Source organism: Leptonychotes weddellii, chromosome 8 (assembly GCF_054177405.1).
Source record: "Leptonychotes weddellii isolate Sample4059 chromosome 8, ASM5417740v2, whole genome shotgun sequence".
NCBI classification, from domain to species: domain Eukaryota; kingdom Metazoa; phylum Chordata; class Mammalia; order Carnivora; family Phocidae; genus Leptonychotes; species Leptonychotes weddellii.
In genome coordinates, this window is record NC_138376.1 from 110,305,501 (window position 1) to 110,326,444 (window position 20,944).

The 20,944-nt window shown below is 37.0% G+C and overlaps 1 protein-coding gene across 2 annotated transcripts in view; it reads left to right on the forward strand.

Annotated features, from left to right (window-relative positions):
- The window catches only part of AIG1 (androgen induced 1), a 373,835-nt gene that overhangs the window by 45,816 nt on the left and 307,075 nt on the right, over window positions 1-20,944 (forward strand). The window lies entirely within an intron of this gene.

Below are 20,944 nucleotides of genomic sequence, written 5' to 3' on the forward strand. Positions count from 1 at the left end.
TGAGGGAGAAGAAAATCCAAGAGAATGTAAAGAAATGATAAGTTTCCTCTAAAATTTATTTTATATATAACAACTTTAAAATATTTACTAAGTATACAATCAGTTCGAGTCACTTCAGGTTAACAAAATGAATCAGACCTGTCATGAATCCTGTCTTCAAGGTAACAATAGTCTGGTAGATGAATAGATGTCTACAGATTATTCAAATCCAAGGTAAAAAGTGATAAATGAGTCACAAATAATAATATAAGGTTTAAAAAGTGTGGTTACTAAATGCAATGTAGTATCCTGGGTTGGATCCTGAAACAGAAAAGGATGTTAGTGGAAAAACCAGTGAAATCTGAATTAAGTCTGTAATTTAGTTAATAGTATTATACCTTTGTTAATTTCTTAGTTTGGACAAATATGCCATTGCGATTTAAGAGTTAATCTTCAGTGACACTGAGTGAGAGGTACATAGGCATTCTCTGCAATTTTTCTGAAAACCTAAAATCATTTTTTAAAAAACTTTATGAAAGCGTGCAGGCATGTAGATGAGAAAGCCCCGGCAGAGAAAGGCTACATCGGAAAAGCCTCCTAGAGCAGGTGTAGTTTATATTGACCAGAGAGCTAATGCAAAACTAAAGAGGAGGTATATTCTAAGCAGAGTGAAAACATTGACAAAGGCAAAGACGTAGAGTCCTGACTAACCAGAAAATATCAAACAGCAATAGCTGTTCCACTAAGTGGTTTGAAGTGTAGTTTAGAACCATTTCCCTGCTAGACTCAGAAATGGGGGACCGATCGCTACATTTGGGTTTTGCATCATGTCCCAAACTTCTCATCTATCCTTCAACCCAGTCCCTCAGAAACTATCTGTCCCCATCTAGTGGGTCTTGCTTTCTTCCCTGATCCGTGATGGGGACATGTAACGTATTGTTACAGCCACTCTGACCCAGCTCTTTTGACATGAGACTATTTTGACGTCACCTTGCTCATGTTACAGTTTCAATCCAAACGCCCCTTAAAACAATGAAGTCTCTCTTTCTTTCTCAGGGACTCTTGAGCATTTTGTTGGAGGGGCTACTTGGTACTGACCCTTTCAGCCTTGAAGTAAAGCAGGGCCTGAAAAAACACTCAGTGTTGCAGCGGGGAGGCATTCAGGGTCTGGCCTCGCTATTCTAGTACCTCCTGTTTGTGTAAGGTGTGGCCATAATCCCCTTCTTCGGCTTTTCTGAATGGCTTCTTCACCGTGCTGGTAACTTAACCATTGTGTTGCCATAAACACGGAAGGAAGTGAAGTCATGTAGTTCAGGGCCTGGAATAAAAGAAGTGCCTAATGACATTGGCATTATGCTCGAGAAGATGTTTCTTCCTCAGAGGAGAGGTAGTGTCTTATTCATCTCAGAACCCCCCATACCACAATGCTTTATGCCTGTCAAGTTGAATACTCCTAGGAAAAGATGAACAGCTTGTTGAGAGATCTTTCAATCACACTTGAGAACTGTACTATATTGCTAGTCTTCATATAGAAATTGGAATGCTCAGCATTGTAGCTATCTTAGCATTAAAGGGCTCTCATTGAATAAATTTTACGTAAAGAAACTAAAGATCAAAAGGGTTAAGTGATTTGTTCAAGAGTATACAAGCTGGCTAGCAGCCCTGTTACTCTTGTATTTCCTATTTCACAGAAGGTAAGCCAACATATATTAAAGATCTATTCTATGTCAGACTCTATCATGGGTACTTTCAAATAAATATTTTTAAACCGCAGGGTGCCTGGGTGGTTCAGTCAGTTAAACTCTTGATTTTGGCTCAAGTCATGATCTCGGGGTCATGGGATTGAGCCGGTCATCAGGCTCTTCACTGGGTGCAGAGTCTGCTCCAGATTCTCTCTCCCTCTCCCTCCCCCTGTTCATGCTCTCTCTCTAAGATAAATGCATAAAGTCTTTTTTTTAAATTCTTTTTAGAGATTTAAAATCAGCACAAAGAGAAAATTCTTCAATCTGATCTTGGTATTTGGAAGCTACTTCCTGCATTTCACCCATTTCAGCCCTGACTCCTGAATTGTATTTTAATTGTGAGCAGTTAGAGTTGAATGCCTTGGCCTTAGAAAGGATAGTGGACCTAAATTTTAGCTTGCTGTCTAATCTAATTAAGTTCCTAAAGTCATGTGACAAGTTTCAGATTACCTTCTCTCTTTTCTTCATACCTGCTTTCTCTGCTATTCTATGACCGAGTAACTCAACATAAGATAACTCCTGTCATTGGGGTACCTGGTTAGCTCAGTTGGTTAAGTGTCTGACTCTTGGTTTGGGCTCAGGTCATGATCTCATGGGCCATAGTATCAAGCCCTGCTTTGGGCTCCATGCTCAATGGGGAGTCTGCTTGAAAGATTCTTTTCCTTTGCCCCTATCCCCCCCAAATAAATAAATAAATCTTAAAAAAAAAAAAAAAAGATTCCCTTCCTCTGCCCCTCCCCCTTCTCTCAAATAAATAAATAAAATCTTTTAAAAATCATTTGTTTATCTGAGAGAGAGAGAGAGTGTGCACGCGCACGAGAGCACAAGGTGGGGAGGGGCAGAGGGAGAAGCAGGCTCTCCGCTGAGCAGGGAGCCCGATGTGGGGCTCGATCCCAGGACTGTGAGATCATGATCTGGGCTGAAGGCAGATGCTTAACTGACTGAGCCACCCAGGCACCCCAATAAATAAATAAATCTTAAAAAAAAAAGACAACTCCTGTCACATTCAATGAATGATGCCATTCAGGTCAAAAACATTTGCTTCCTTCTAGGTGAAAATTGTACCTAATTCGGGTAAGATGTAATGGCACGGTATGTGATAAGTGTGGCAATATATGGTAAAGGAGCGGCGCAATGCCCTAGGAATTTCAATGCGAAATTGTGTGATTCTGTGCTTCATTTCTACAGTTAGAGGTAGGAATGTGTCATGTACATATTTACCATACCATATATGTATAAGCTTGTCATACACATGACCTATATGTATGTTTACCATAACTGAGTTTCATCTCATTTGTAAATATTAAAAAATATTTTAAAAACTCGACACATTAGTCACAGTATTGACATCATCAAAATGAGTCTGTATCGTTTCTATCGTATTTAAAAATTAACGATATTTTATAAAAACCTGTATTTCTATTTAGACTTAATATGAAAGAGTACTTAGAGTTGAAACAGGGTAAAAATCTAAATACAGTGGAAAGCTATGACATAAACTGTTTCTGATAAAGCTTTATAGAATTTAGGGCTTGTCCTTTGTGTTCATCAGATTAATTGTTAATATATAGTAATTTAATAATTCTGGTCTTCCTTTTTTATATTTTAAGAAGCACATGAATGGTTTAGAGCATAGATCTCTTCTTTAGGTGAGCAGAGTATTGTTACATGCTCAGGTTATTCCATTTGATCAAGGTAAGACCTATTTGTTCAATATCTTCTCTTTCCTTCTGAAGAATTATGTTTTTTTCAATGAATTTAGTTACAAATATTTGTTTTATGCATGCTAATTTTCTATTCGCCTACCGCCATGCTTTTTGTTTGGCCTACTGGGTCCTCATATGGATGTTAGGGTAGATAGATGGATAGAGATTTTTATTGAAACTTGAGGCTTTCTAAGTTTCTTGAGAATGCCCTTTATTACTCTTCTGCATAACAATGTTATCCTTTGAGCTGTGGGCAGCTTACAGAAGAAATAACTAAGGAATAGAATAAGAAAACATTGTTTTTTAAAACCAATATTCAAAAATGCATGAATGTCTTCTATTGAATCATGTCACATATATTTGGGGTCCCAATATATCATAATTTCTTTTTTTTCTTTTAGATTATTTATTTATTTATTTGACAGAGAGAGAGAGACAGTGAGATAGGGAACACAAGCAAGGAGAGTGGGAGAGGGAGATGCAGGCTTCCCACCGAGCAGGGAGCCTGACGCGAGGCTCGATCCCAGGACCCTGGGACCATGTCCTGAGCCGAAGGCAGACACTTAACGACTGAGCCACCCAGGCACCCCACCAATATATCATAATTTCAAAGCAATTGCTTTACTATATTTCTTTCATAATTTGCCTACATGCAATGGTCTGCCTAATCTTTTGTTCCTGTAATGGTACGGGAGAAGTTCCTTAAATTCTGTGTTTTCAACAAAGATTCCTTTGACAAAATTGCCTCTTAAAAAGAAGCCACCTTCAATAAGGCAACCAATTAAATTCCCCATGAGGTCGAGACACGTGGAAATGCTCCCACCCCTGGCTGACTCCTGCCTTTCCTTTCTTCACACATTTTGTTCTTGTTGTTCATAAACATCTTCCCAAAATTATGCAGGCTTGCCAGGAGAAGACCTGATTCTGTTATGTTTAGTACAAACTCCCAGTTAGCACATTCCTTCTAGTCTTATTCCAAGAATGAAATTCCATGTGTCTTCATTAAGTTGTTTCATGTTAATCCCTTCACTCACTGATTCGTTTATTTTTCCAACAAATTTTTATTATCTGACTGAAATGTGTCAACCACCGATATTTTAATCTAGACATGAAATAGGGATTAGAGAACTTTCCAGCCTTCATGGACTAATGGTGATACAGGTTTAGAAATAATCAAAATATAATGTGTGATAAATAAAAGTGTTAACTGTTACAGAAGTACAGAGGAGGAAGTAAGAAACTATATTTTGGGTGAACCAGGAGAAGCTTCCCAGAAGAGTTGGGTCATAAAAAGTGTGTAGGTGCCCATCAGGTGGAGAAGAAGAGCAGGAGAGGAATGACAGAGCCAGCAAGTCAGAAGAAGAATCTAGGCATTTTCTCAAAGAAGGTATGCAAATGGCCAATAGGTACATGAATGAGAGGCTCAACATCACTAATCGTCAGGGAAATGCAAAGCAAAAACACAATGAGATATCACCTCATACCTGTTAGAATGGCTATTATCGAATAGATCAGAAATAAGTGTTAGCATTATATATTTGAAAGTTGTTGAGAGAGTAGAACTTAAATATCACCACATGCACACGAAACAGCAATTATGTTAGGGAATGGAGGTTTAACCAACCTATTGTGGTTATCATTTTGTAATATATACATGTATCAAATCATCACATTCTATACCTTAAACATATATATATTATATGTCAGTGATATCTCAATAAAGTTGGAAAGAAAAAAGAGAAGTGTCTAGAATAGAATTCAGCCAGATACTGGAAGGTCTATATCCCAATCATCTTGAGGACATGGGGGATTCCTAAAAGGTTTTCAAGCACAGATTGAAATAAATACACTTAACATCACAATTGCCTCTACATAATAAATATTGTTTTCCTTTTTCTGATACAGAATGTTTGTATGCTGTTTATTTAATTTGGCTATTGTTTTCTTTAGATATGACTTTATTGTCTTAGCAGCCAAAAATGGTCCAGAACCTTTTCTTGTTTAATTAACTCTTTCCCTCCAAGTGCCTAGTAAGTACTCATAAAATTCTGCATGATGATAGGAAAGCATTCCCTTCTTGGAAAACAGTTTGGTTACTGGGCCATCAAGATGCAGCTCATCTTTATGCTTATTTAATGTAACTTTGACCTTGAGAGCATTTCAATGTTTTATTCATTATTTAGTTCATGAGCTTGATATGGTCTCAGTTCTTGTTTAGGTCCTGCCGTAAGGAACTGAATCATGAAAGGGAAGCAGAAAGCCCTCTGCAGCCTATAAAACACAGAGGTCAGTCTGGGGAAAAACAGGTTTAGGAAATAGTGACTTTGTAAAACATAATTTAGCAAATCAAAAGAAAATAGTAGACCTTAATATATAGTCTTCAATGGAGGAACAGAACTCAGATCTACCCTTCCACCACAAACAGCTGAAACAATGGACAAAATACATGAAACAACTGTGTCTAGGTGTTTGGCAATAGGCAATGCAAATCTGTGAACCCTGATAAGTATTTTTTTGATCATACCCAGAGAAAGCCAGTACTGGGCTTTCCCACAGGCTGGAGATTAATTCATAGCCAAGGCTGAGGGTAGCTCCTGGCCCCTCCCCAGTGGGAAATTCTACTTGGGAAATTGAGAGTAGCCTAGAGCACCTCCTCTAGCCTGAACAGGGGGCTTGAGATATAACCACACGTGTTGTAGAGTCTTCCAGCCCCATCTAACCAGACGGGCTGGTGTAAACACCTGGAAGCTGTGCAGCCCAGTGGTGCTACAGCCAAAATGAGGGTACAAAGAGCCAATAGTTAGCAGGGCAAAACCAGTGGCCCTGTTTGGCCAGGGAACTTGCATTGTAGGTTGGATTGAATTAAGACAACAAAGAAGGAGTTTTACTGGTTTTAGAGCTGCTTCTCCCACTACACCTGAGCAGGGAATCTAATTTGTAGACCCATTTACTACTGAATACAGCCTTCAACCTGTCCAACCAGGGAAGTTAACCAGAGTCCATAGGAAGCTGCATAGCCCAGTCAACGGCCCTACATTCAGTGGTCCCTGAACAGAGAGCACAACCCGTGGCCTCCCGTGTCTACAGAACAGAACCAGTGGCCTCGCCCAACCAGGAAATTCAATGTACACTCAGGTCTGTTTCAGGCCACCACCAAACAAGGAACTGTATTAGGCCCTGGACCCTCGCCTACTGCCCTGCCAATCCCACAGGGCAGGGATGCTAACTCATAGTCCTAGCCACTACTGAATATACCATTTTTTTTTTTTGTACAAATTGCCCCATATTTGGCCATTGGGATTTCCTTCAAACTGACTCCTCTATCCTTCTGACATATTCCCATCATTTTTGAGTATCTCCTTATTTTCTGGTCCCATAGAATATTCCAGACTTATCTCAAACTTTTTTTGGTCTCAGTCTTGGAATCAACCATTTATGTATGGAGCTCTGGTTTCTTTTATTAGGGATTAGTTTAATGTATAGTGAATGAAAATGAGAGCTCATATTCCACCACTTTAAGTCAATCCTAAAATATAAGTCTAGGAAACAGTATGAGTCATAGATCATAGTAGAAAGACAAGAAAAGACATGTGGAAGCGTGGGTTTTCATCAAGTGATCGGCTTATGCTGTTGGCTTTCAGTTTTACCAGCTGAAACATATCTTGGTATTTTAGACACTATTAAACTTTTACTGGAGTCAGAAAGTGATGATGGAGGGTGGTGTTAAACTGCCCTGTGGGATTGCTGGGCTGCACCGAGCTTCAGACATGGGTCATAGGCAGGACCACAGAGCTGATGTTTGAGTCATCATAAAATTCTGGGCTTGGAGCACCGTGCACAGGAACTGAGTTTAGAGTCAATGCATGAGCCACCTTGTTCCCCAAATGACTTGGTAGTAAGGGAATTGCTCACAATGCCCAGCTGAGCTCTGGCTGCAGTTCAACCACCTCTGCGAGGGAATCCAAAAGAGAATGTCGGCGTCTTTTGCGCTGAGAAATGGGATTGCGACACTAGAAGACATTTTCTGTCGGAATTTCTGTGAAAAGGGAAATTCAGTCACAATTTTAAAGAAATGACTATCATTTGGCCCATTTCACAGGGTAAACTCAGTTTTCAGAATGACTCTCCTGAATTTTTAATCAATCTTCAAACATCATTCCATATCTTTCAACACAAGAGTGAAAATTGGTATGATTAGTATGTAACTGGAACCGTAACACTTGCCTAGTGCCCAAATCCTGAAGCTACTTAGGTAAAATTCCAGGCTTTTTTAAAAATGAAAAAACCCTCAGAAAGTGTACACATTTTCCCACCCGAATTGGCATAAAGAGAGAGAGAGGGAGAGAGAGGGCACCGGCTTGACCTTTTTTCAGGAGTACATTGTATGCATTTCTACATTTCTTTTTTTTTTTAAAGATTTTATTTATTTATTTGACTCCATTTCTACATTTCTATATCTTTTCTCTAGTCTGTGTTTTTCTTCAACACTTTGATTTTAAAAAAATAGAACTGGAAAGAATCTCCTTCCATCCCAGCCCCCTGGGAGTTAAGCTAGACTTGCCGAGGATAAAGAACTCACCAGACCGCTGAATAGTGCTGATGGTAACTCCTTTTTCAAGTGGGAAAGCCTAGAAATCTATCAGGGGGATGAGAAGGTGCTAATATAGGTCTCCTCCTGGGTTTTTCTCCCTGCTGCATGTCATTTCTACCTTAGAAAGTAGTCATCTGAGCCGTGCTTCTCATTCCACCCTAGAAGCTGGCCTTGAATTGCCTCAAGAAGTCAGGCAGTGGAGGAGTTCCCTCTCTGGAATGTTGAGCAAGTACATTTTTACCTGATACAGTAACCCTGGGTTCATCCTTGGCTCTGAAAGCTTCTCCTCCCACACGGTCTGCAAATCAACTTCTCCTCATCCCACTGTGCTTGTTTATGCCACTGCTTCATCTGATGATTTTTTGTAATGGTAACATCCGTTGCTTATCTGCCTTTAGGAGGTTGTAGTGATGAGTGAGGTAGTATGTGTTCAAATGAAAGGAAAGCACTTCAGCGGCACCCTTTGCTGGGGGCATAGTGTCTCAGAACACGTCATTTTCCCAGAATGCCTCAGATTTAATCAGGGAAAGTGTCCTTTTACATATAGGAAAACACAATTCCCAAAGAGTGAGGAAACTTAGTGGAAACACAGTTGAAGACATAAATAATCCAAATTTAGAACTCAAATTTCCAGATTCCAAGGGCTATGTTTAAAACACCACCGTCTCTCTCCTCCATGGAATGTGCAAGAAAGTTGTATTAACATACACGAGACCCTACTTCATAGTTACACAAAACTGCGGTTTTGTAGACTCTAAAAGACAAGACAGACAGCAGAATGCATTTAACTAACAAGAAGCCTATGTGAAACCATTTACAAATAACTTTATACCCATTGACTTTACATTCATATTAGAGCCTAGTTCTAAGCATGGTTTTAAAATTTTGTAAACAATGTTTATTCCTTGCTGGCTTAAAAAGTAATACAGGATCAATGTATTGATCCTTCTTTGAAAATGCAGAAAAATGTGATATAAAAAATGTGAAACATAATGTAAATGTAATGTAAAAACATAAGCATCATGGTTAAAGATTACAATTTTGGTTAGTAAAATCCCCAAACATTTCTGTCCATATTAATGTAGTTATATTTGGGGGCACCTGAGTGGCTCAGTTGGTTAAGTATCCAACTCCTGATTTCAGCTCAGGTCATGATCTCAGGGTTGTGAGACGGAGCCCTGCATTGAGCTCCATGCTGGATGTGGAGCCTGCGTAAGATTCTCTCTCTCCCTCTGCCTCTCTCTCTCCTTAAATAAATAAATAAATAAATAAATAAATAAATAAATAGAATTTTATTTTTTGCATTTTTATTTAGGTATAATTGACATATACCATGTTAGCTTCAAGTATACAACACGATGACATATATATATATTGTGAAATGATCATCAGAATAAGTCTAGTTAACATTCAACACCATGCATAGTTATACATATTTTTGTGTGATGAGCACTTTTGAGATCTAATCTCTTAGCAACTTTCAAATATGCAATACATTATTGTTAACTCTAGTAGTTACATCCCCACAACTGAGGTTTTTATAACCCAAAGTTTGTACCTGTTGACCACCTTTACCCATTTCACCCACCCTCTGCCTCTGACATGACAACCAGCAATCCGTTCTCTGTATATGTGACTTCAGCTTTTTGTTTTTTGATTTTAGGGATGTTTTTTAGATTCCACATGTAAGTGATATTATCTGGTATTTGTCTTTCTCTGGCTGACTTATTTCTCTTAGCATAGTCCCCTCAAGGTCGATCCATGTTGTCACAAATGGCAGGATTTCCTTCTTTTTTATGGCTGAATAATATTCCATTGTATAAATATACCACAGCTGCTTTATCTGTTCATCCATTGATGAACACAGGTTGTTTCTGTATCTTGGCTATTGTAAATAATGCTGCAATCAACATGGAGTGTAGAAATCTCTTCAAGGTAGTGTTTTCATTTCCTCCAGTTAAATATCTAGTAGTGGAATTACTGGATCATATGATATTTCTTTTTTTAATTTTTTGAGGAACTTTCATACTGTTTTCCATTGTAGCTGTACCAATTTGCATTCCCACTAACAGAGCACAAGGGCTCCATTTTCTCTACATCCTTGCCAATATTTACATCTTGTCTTATATATTTTTATGTTACATAATTACATTTATAATTATATAAATTATGTAGATTATATGATATACAATGGCATATATTATATTAAATTTTATTATAACATTGTATCTATTAATATTTATTGATAATATAATAGTAATGTTTTATATTAATAAATTTTTCATTAAAACATCAGACAGTTCCTACTTCTTTGAAAAACTCCCTCTTAGACTGATCATGAAACTTTGCCTGTGAACTTATACAACCCGAGTTTTAATGACTGTTAAGTAATTCTACTGGATGATTAGCCATAATTTATGTAAATATTATGCACTAATTGTGTAAATAACATTGTTGAGACATGAAGGAGTCCTTTTTAATATTATTAACAGTAGTCTAATTAATATTCGTATATGATGCAAATCCATAACTTTTCCCTTAGAATAAATACATATAGGTGAAACATATGTATTAAAACTTAAAAGTTTTTATCACATATTGCTATACTGCCTCTAGAAGTAAGCAAGTTACTCAAGTTACACTCTTCCAGCTCAGTCTGTCTCCCTGTCTCTTTGTCACGATCATTAGGATTCCAACCTGCTACGTGAAACAAAAAGATCTGACCACAGACATTTTAAAAAGATGTCTATTTGTCTCAGGCCACAAAAAAACAAGGGTCAGGGCCTGCCTGATACTGGTGCTCAACATCCCCAAGGAGCCTGTCTTCTGATTTTCAGCTTCGCAAAGTAGCATTTGGTTTGCATTCTCTGTGTTGCAAAATCACTGCCCCACACTTGCCCATACTTGCGTTAGCATCGCTGGTCCAAAGCAGGAGAAAAGTCCCCAACTTTATTTTTGCGAGACTTCATCATTTGGAAAGGCCCTTCCTGGGGCATCTACCTACATTGCATAGTAGCACACCCCTCATTGCCAGGGAGCCTGGGCGGGTGGGGTTATTTTAGCCTTTCAGTTTCTATAATAGGGAAAGGCAGGAAGAGGGGCTTCAAATGTCTTTGGGGTAGTCATCCTCAGGGCTTGCAACATATGCTGTGCCTATTTGAAGTTTTTTTTTTAAATGTAATGCTAAAATTGCCCCAAAACCCATGGATCAAAATATACTCTCACCAACGATGTTGGAGAGTGTTAGCTGGTATTATTATTTGGTATTATTAATTAGAGAACTATTTTCAAATGTATCTCCTTTACCATTAACAACTTTTTTTGCCCGGTTATATTCTTTGCCTATATTTCTAATTGGGTATCTGTGATACATTTGTTGTTCATTTTATATGTACAATTTTGTACTATCTTTTTTCACTCAATCTTATTTCATATGCATTTTCCTATGCCATTATATGTTTTAAAAATTGACATTAAATACCTACTTAATATTACATCATATGACTATATGATCCTTTTATTTTTATCTTCCCCCAATTTTCCCTAACTTTTTACTCTCTTGAATGATTCTGTTCTGAATAGCTTTATGTGTAATTTTTGTCTGCATCTTGGATTATTAGGGTCCTATGAATATCAACTTCCATCTACTTTGATATTGTGGTCTAGTACCTTTTTAAAGTTTTTTAAACATTTTTAAAAACTATTTTTTAAATGATATTTTTATTCTGGAATAGTTTTAGACTTTTAGGAATGTTGTAAAGATAGTACAGAAGGTTCCCATAAACCCTGTATCGAGTTTCTCCAATTGTTAACACCTGACATTAGTAGCATACGTTTGTCACAACTAATAAGTAAGTATTGATACATTATTATTCACTAAAGCCCATACTTTATTGAGATAGCCTTAGATTTTACCTGTTTTCCTTTTTCTGCTCCAGATTCCCATCTAGGCTATCATTTAGCCATCATGTGTCCCTAGGATCCTCCAGATGGTGGCAGTTTATTAGCCTTCCCTTGTTTTTGATGACCTTGACTGTTTTGAGAAATACTGGTCAGGTATTTTGTTGAATCTTATTTAATTCGTACTGTTTTCCTCATCACTAGACAGACGTTATTAATAATTTTGGGGAGGAAGAACACAGAGGTAGAATACCATTTTATCACATCATATCAAGGGTACATGCTGTCAACGGGCTTATCACTGATGCTGTTAAGCTTGATCACTTGGCAGAGGTAATGTTCTTAAGGTTTCTCCATTGTGAGCTTATTCTTTCCACCCCTTTCCATATTGTACTCTTTGGAAGGAAGTCACTATGAGTAGCCCATACTTAAAGGGTGGAAATTATTCTCTACTTCCTTGAGGGGGCAGTATCTATACAAACTATTTGGAATTGTTCTGCCCGGGTTAGTTATTTATTCAATCATTTATTTATGTCACTATAAACTCATGGATATTTGTTATAGACTTTGGGCTATAATTCAATTCTACATTACATCTCTTCTTGTTCAAATTGTTTCAGCTTTGGCCATTGAAAGCTCTTCTATTGACTCCTATGTCCCTTTCGCATACCTTCACCTTTGGTTTTGGTGGTGCTGGTGATGGTGTTTGAGGGGTTTTTTTGTTTGTTTGTTATTTTGGTGTTTTGTTTTGTTTTTAGCACTTTTTTACTTCATGACGCTACAAAATCCTCCAGACTCATTTTGTGTATTTCCTGCCCCAGTTCTAGAATCAGCCATTTCTCCATGGAACCTGGTTCCTTTTATTGGAGAATAGTATTAGAAACCAAGATCTGGACACTGGGTTTATTTAGTATTTATATCCTGTGGTCCTGGATATATTTTCTCCAATTTTAATTTGATTGCAATTAAATATATATATATAGTTAGATAGATAGATGATAGATAGATAATGTACTATGTATATCACATCTTCAATTTAAGCCTATTCTTTGTGTCCTGTTCTTGGTAGAAATAAAGCATCTACGTTTCTTTTAATATTAATGTGAGTAAAGGGGATGCATGAGTATTTGCCTGAAGGACAGAGGCCTTTCACCCTTCCTGAGGTTACCCGAAATTCTCAGCCTCAGTCATGGTCACCCTTTCCAAGCTCTGTGAACTTGCACTGAAGGAACAAGAAGCCCCACTCTGTCATTTTGCATCACCTCGGCAAACCCAACCACAAAACAGTACTTCTATGCTATTTTATCTGCCTTTTTACTTCCCACTAAGTAGCCCCAAGATTATGCCTCTGAAAAATAAATTTTATATAGCAAAGTGGTAGTAGAGCAAAATATATGTGTGATTTGAAGCTCCATTTTGTACACTTCTGTTTTTAACACCATTTTTGGTGAAATGAAAAAACAAAAAGAGCAAATTTCAGAAACGTGAGGAGAGCCTATTCTTTTTTTTTTTTTTTTTGTCTCATTAAACTTTTGTTTTAATGGATCTCAAAATTCTGTGACAGATTTTTGGTCAAGTTGTTTCCATTAAAAAGTACTGATTTGAAAAACTAATAACTTAAAACTGCCACACACACTCAAAAAAAAACATTGTAGGCATTATAGAGAGACAGAGATCATTGGCATCAGAACTAAAATAAGTACAGAGAAGTAATGCAGTGGAGAATCCATCAATCACATTAACAGCAAATGACACAATAATCATTTATCTATTATCATACAAGTAAGTGTATCCAGTCTAGACTGCAGAAGCACTTAAACACAAAGGTGTCAATAATTATAAATAGAGAGTAACTATAACAATAATAAACATTAATTCTAAATACCTTCTAGGTTGTATTTATCAACATAGCTTATTTTAGGAAATGGTTATAGGAATTATGGTTCATGTTGGCTACTAAATCTGATTTGGGGAATTGGGTAAAAAAAATACATGTTCAGATTTTTCAAATAAAAAAAAAACATTCATGGGGTGACTGGATGGCTCAGTTGGTTAAGAGTCTGCCTTAGGCTCAGGTCATGATCTCAGGGTCCTGGGATAGAGCCCCACGTCAGGCTCTCTGCTCAGCGGGAAGTCTGCTTCTCCCTCTGTGCACGCATGCTCTCCCTTTCTCTCACTCTCTCTCTCAAATAAATAAATAAAATCTTTAAAAAAAAAAAACTTCACATTGGATAAAAAAGATTCCTAAATGAATAGAATTTTATATTTACATAACCAGTGGTTTAAAAGTATTTCCAAATATTTTTATTTCATTTTCAAATTTTTATTAATCAATTTCATGTCCAATAAAAAGAGCTAAAGCAAGTGGCTCACCTCGACCACATTTCCCAGTCATGACTTCCGTAGCCTTAAACAAGGAAAGATCACTGTTAAAGATGACCACTCTGATCATTTTGGCCAGTTAAATCACAAAATATAGTGTGGAATTTAACACATACCTAGATAAAGTCAGAAGCTGTCCCTAAATGGCCCTAAATTTTGTGTCATTCAAAGACTCAATCTCCTCCTTTCGTTGAGTTGTTTATTTAGAAGAGTATTTCATTAGCAGAGTGTGGCCAGTGACTCACAGTGAGACAGGACAGTTGGGGAGGAGCTGGGCCTGACAGAAGGGCCCACTGTGTCCACTGGGAAACCCAACCCAGGTTCTAAGGCTGACAGCTGGGCTCAGGCTCAGGGACATTTAGTCGGAGAATATTGACCAAGGACACCGTCCATGCCAGGAACCCTGGGGGCCGCCGGCGATCATTATCTTCATCTAGGGAGTCCTTGGCACACATGCCAGAGGACTGGGGTGAGAGAGGGGATCCATGACACAAAATAGGAGTCTCAGTGTGGTGTGGTCCTCACCACCAGAGCCCCAGATGTCCCTGGGGAAGCAAGGCCTTAAGCAGCAGACTAGATTTCAGGGACAGGTTTCCAATATCCCAAAGTGCATTTGCCCAGAAAAATAACAAGTTCCTAGCTTCCTGAGGAGAACCAGGCAGGTGATTGAACAAAGATCTTGAATTGGATTAAGGCAGAAGCCCAGTTTAGAATCACAGGCACATAGCAAGAGGTGGGTTTGGGGATAAGACCTCCTTTTGAGAATATGGCACTGAAGGGAGACTGTGATTTGGGCATGAGTGTAGCAGTCAAAGGTCAGCAGGAGACACTTTATTTCTAAATCAACAAAGAGGAAAAGGGTCTTGGTCTCAGAAAACCTGTTTTTGGAACAGAGTACCATGGAAAGCCTCGGGACTTCAGGACTGACTTGCTACCTCAGCAGCAGCCTTTGGTATGAGCTCAACTTAATAAAGATGGGAATCGAAGACTTCTGCCTACAGGACTGGAAGAGCTTCGGGCAGGGACCAGACTGTGGGGAATTGGGCAGGAGAGACGCTCAAATCAGCAGCCCTGACAACGAGCCGCAACCTGATATCCTGGATGGAATCCCAGGATGGAAAGAGGTCACTAGGTAAAAACAAAGGATATCTGAATAAAGTATAAACTTCAGTCCATTCGAATGTATCAATTGTGTACTATTTGTTACAAATGTATCGTCCACTGTGAGATAGTAACAATAGGAAAATCTGGGTATAGGGTATCTAGAAATCCTCTGTACTACCCTGGAAACTTTTCTATAAAACTAAAACTATTCAAAAGTAAAATCTTATTTAAAAAGAAATTAGACTTCTCACCAGTTTTCTCTTCTTTTTCCTCTTTCTCTTGTAAACACTTTTCCTTATTCAATGAGAAAATAGCAATTCTAATTTATTTGATCTGAATAGACAACTCAAAATGTCTTTCAGTAATACATTTCTGCATATATTTTGTGTGTATCATACACAAAAACTGACCCATTTGCATACATACTACTCTGTGTTAAGAATAAAGAACAACATATAGTGTGGCTTCAAATATAGTAACTAATTTGAAAACACACTTCTTATCAATTTGAAAAAGCACGTTTTAAAAACAGTATCATCAAAAAAACAGAGTGAACTTGCTCTTGTCAATAAAAATTAGTTTTCAGATGAAAACTTGAAATCATTCTAAATTTAATTTACTCCCTCACTTCTTTTCCTTCTCTTCTTCTTTCCTCCCTTTCCTTTTGCTCTGCCCCCCCCTTCAGTTCTTTCTTCCCATCATTCCCATTTCCTTTATTTTTCATTTTAATAGGTCTGAAGTCCTTACTTAGGTAGGTCTTCTTTGGATTCTTCCACATTCCAACATTACTTAACCCCCTGTAAGTAAGTTACCTGGTATTTTGTTGAAAACCTTCCATTTTATTTGATAACTATAGATATCTAGTTCAATCCCATCTTTTGATAAAGCAATTGAGGTTTAGGGTTTGAGGAGGCTGCCCAGGATGAGCTATGCTATTCCATGTGTTAATAAATAGCACCACTGGGCCTAAATCCAGTAGTCTGCCTCAGCCAAATGCACATTTCACTGCAGTGTTGCCTTCACTCTATAAAAATTTCTTTGTTTGCAGAGTTACTCTTGAAATTTCCCTTCCTATAAAAAGAAAAAAAATTTGTGCCAATAACTATTTGCCTGGACTTTATCATCTATTGTTCCAGCAGGATGTTGTGAATCCTTTTACAGCTTAACTTTATTATCTCTTTAAAAGGCAATGCTGAGAAAAATTCATGATTCTCTTACTTAAATGAAAATGCCAGCTGGTTAATAATTTATAAAATAATTTTACTACCATATGGATTTCCCTCCCATCTAATCCCATTTTGCAAGTACATCTATGTGCTAAAATTTTAATAGTATAAACAGTGGTGTTGTTTTTTAAAATCGTCTCTCTGAAGAGTTATAAAGCTGTAAAGGAAATGAAATTTGTTAGCCTTGAAGGAGATGCCATAAGAATATACAGTTACTTGTAGGAACAGGCATGCTCGCTCATATATTCTAGACTATCCTTTATTTTGTGGCTGCAGTCTATTTGCTGCAATTTTCTCTAAGGAAATTTCTGCTTCTATCACAAGTGATCTGTGTTCCAAAAGAGCTACCCAAGTCAATTTCTAATACCCTCTCCATTTCCTACAAATCCATGTCCTGCTACATCTTTTCACTTCCTTAGAGCAACTGTTCTGTCCACCCAGCAGCTATGTCAGGTGGATTTCCTGACAGCAACTTCTCTCATCTTGGCTTTCAGTGATGGTTCCTGAAACAACGAAAGACTAGAGATGATTGAAGAATGGCTCAATAGGTCAGACTGTTGCTTTGGTGGGCATGAGTTCCTGATTTTGTTGACTGGGGGACCCTGCTATCATGCTTGGATTTGGCTTGGGGCTTGGTGACTCTCTGGTATCTCACCCTGGCATTCTGATGTGGGCAGAGCCCTTTGGACTCTCCATCAATCAGCACAGTCGATAATCCTAGAGAAATCAGTGGAGAAGGGAGAGTAAAAATCTTTGTGAAACCTATCCCATTCCAGATAATTAGGAGTAGCCTAAGTAATTTTCTTTCAAAAGTTCTTCTCTTTAGGCGTTTAAGTCAGAGGTAAGGTAAACACAAGTTTACCTTTGAATTCCATTTATACCATAAATTCTTAATTTTCATTTTTCATTGTTTTATATTTTCTAATATAATAGCATAGGCACTATTGAAAAAATTATTCAAAAGGAAGAAAATAAATGATGAAAATATCCAACCCCTCTCTCAGAGAAAACCACTGATCACATTTGGTAGATATCCTTCCAGCCTTTTTACTGTGTTTATGCAAAAATATATGTAAACATACATACTATCAAACATACATCATACAGTGTATGTGTGTGTGTGTGTGTGTGACTTGCACTTGCTTTTTTACTCAACAATGTGCATTGGGCATCTCTCTGTAGCAATACACACAGTCATCACATTCTTTCTAATAACTGTGTAGTGTGCCACTCCATTAATGGAGGTATAATAATTCGCTTGACCAGTCCCTCAATCATGGGCATTTGGATTAGGTTTATGTTTTTATTGAAGGTAACATTATTATACATATGTCTATGATTACTTGAGGCAATATTTCTGCAGGGTCAATTCCTGAAAGAAAAATTACTAGGAAAAAATATTATTTCAATTTATACTTCCAGCAGAAATGTATGAAAATCTCTATTTCCCTATGGTCATACATCATATTGGCAACTTTTTATCCTTTTTAGTCTTTACCAGTGTTAAGTGAAATTTACTCCATAAAAGTTTAAATCATTCAAAGAAATAAAGAAAGTATTAGTCTACAAAAGGAAGACAATAACTGTAAATCAAGAACAAGTGAATATGGGAAAGGAACTAATTAAAATCCTAAAAGTAAAAAATACATGGTTGTTGAAATAAGAAAAACAATACAGGAGTTAATAGTAGATTGGACACAACATAAGAATAAACAAGTGAAGGGCGCCTGGGTGGCTCAGTTGGTTAGGCGACTGCCTTCGGCTCAGGTCATGATCCTGGAGTCCCGGGATCGAGTCCCGCATCAGGCTCCCTGCTCAGCGGGGAGTCTGCTTCTCCCTCTGACCCTCTTCCCTCTCGTGCTCTCTGTCTCTCATTCTCTCTCTCAAATAAATAAATAAAATCTTTAAAAAAAAAAGAATAAACAAGTGAATTGAAAGATAGATTTGAGGAGATAATTGAATTCAGCACAGAGGGATAAAGAGATACAAAATGTGGAAGTGAATTTAGGGGGCTTGAAGGGCTGATGGAGGAGTTTTACTATAGGAGCCTCTAAAGAAGAGAATAAAGAGAATTAAGGAAAGGAAATATTCAACAGGTTATTTAAACAGTACCTGATAAATTTCTAGAATTGAATAAATATTGAAAATGCCCAAGTATTTAAATATACATCCATATCTAGAGACACAACATCATGCATAACATCAATTACAGAAAACAAAACAAAACAAAAAAGCCTTCAAGCTATCAAGGAGAAGGTAAAGATTACGCATAAGAAATGAAAGGCAGACCAACAACAGATTTCTCATTGGCTTCAATTAATTCTAGTAGACAATGGTAAAATATATTCAAAATACTAAAGAAAGTTTACCTTCAATGTATAATCTAATCCCAATAAATATTACTCAAGATTTATTGCAAAACATATTTTCTGAGCCATTTAAAAATGAAGAGAATTTATTTTCAACCTGTGCTCATTTAAAGAATTATTAAAAATATAGTTCAGCAAAAAGTATCAATACTGAAAGAAGGAATATGATGCAAGAAATAACAGAATGTACAAGAATCAGAAATATCTATTAGCAAATCTAAATCATCATTCACTAAATCATAATAGAATTAGTTTTATGTTCAAAACCAGGTGGAAATAAAATGTCAATAATGTCATGAAACATGGGATGAAGGAAGGTCAAAGGGAAGCTAAAGAGTGTTAAGGTCCTCAAGCTGTTCAAAACCAAAACAGAGCTATTGCCTTATCTTATACTTCATGAGAAAATCATAAGAATAGATATATATGTTAAATTTCAAATGTGAGCACTCAAACCATAAAAATAAAACATACAAATTTCAAAACAGTCAAGAAAATAAAGGGAGGGGCTATCAGGAAACAAAATCAAATGGAAAACTTAATCCATTTTTGTCACATATATGTGGCAATGGGTGTAAACAGCAGAATAAATAGAACTACTCACATTTACAAACAGAGACACTCATTTGATATTTTTAAGGTTTATTCGAACATTGGGAAAAATGATTAATAAATATCATCTAATATATCTGTATAGAATCCTTCTCTTACATGAAAAAAAAATTCTCAATCACACATTGAACATTTACCAACATTCAGATGTCACCAGAGAAATGTCATCATAAGAATCATCATAACAGAAAACACGGCATCTTTGCACCATGCACTGAAATTAGAAATCGACATACCACATCATGTAGGATACCAGCTAAAGGTAAGGGGAAATTTATTTCAGAATACAAACTATTGGAAACAAATTGGGTAAACGTTCAACTCAGTTATAAGAGAAAACAATACACCTAAAGGTTGCATAACTAAGAAAATAAGTGTAAAGATACAAAAAATGACTAAAAAAACATTAGCTTTTAAAAATATTAATAAGTAAGATAAACTTCCAGTAGGGCTGATTAAGAAGAAAAAGAAGTCACAGTGAAATGATATTAGAAATGACACATAAGCACAGATTTGGTAGAGAATTAATAAATCATGAGCTAACATATCAATAACTTTATGCTAATGATTTTGAGATATTAGGTAAAATGGACAAGTTTATTTAAAATGTACTTCATGAAAATAAACCAAATAGAAATACAAAATTTGAGCAATTATTTAAAAAATTGAACTTTTAGGGGCGCCTGGGTGGCTCAGTCAGTTAAGCGTCTGCCTTTGGCTCAGGTCATGATCCCAGGGTCCTCGGACCCAGGCCCACATGTTCCTTGTTCAGCGGGGAGCCTGCTTCCTCCTTCCTCTCTGCTTGTGCTCTCTCTCTTTGTAGCTATCTCTCAAATAAATAAATAAAACCTTAAAAAACATTGAACTTTTAGTCAGAATAATCTTTGACCACCCATTGCACAAGAGGCTCTATTCCCCGTTTTGCAAGTTTTTCACAAGCCATCAAGAAATAGATAATCTTTATTTTATGCCAAATATATAAAAACAAAATTAGAGTAAGAGAGAAAACTACCGAGCTCATTTTCTAATCTTAATACTAAATTCGATCACAGAACTGCAAATGCAATGTGAGGCCAAGCTCACTTATGCACATGGAAACAGAAGTTCAAAGTAAATATTAGCAGATTTTGCCAGAGTTTATGTAAGTTTATAGGTCTTTTTAAACTTTTCAAGTGATATTATTTGGTTTTTTTTTCTTCTTTGCTACTAGGTTGAAAGTTTATTTTAAATTTTTCTTTCCTAATAAATGCATTTAAGGATAAACATACTCTTCTGAGTACTCAGTAACACTTGGGAATGGGGGTTCCATATCTAGGGCACACTGGCCCATGCAACC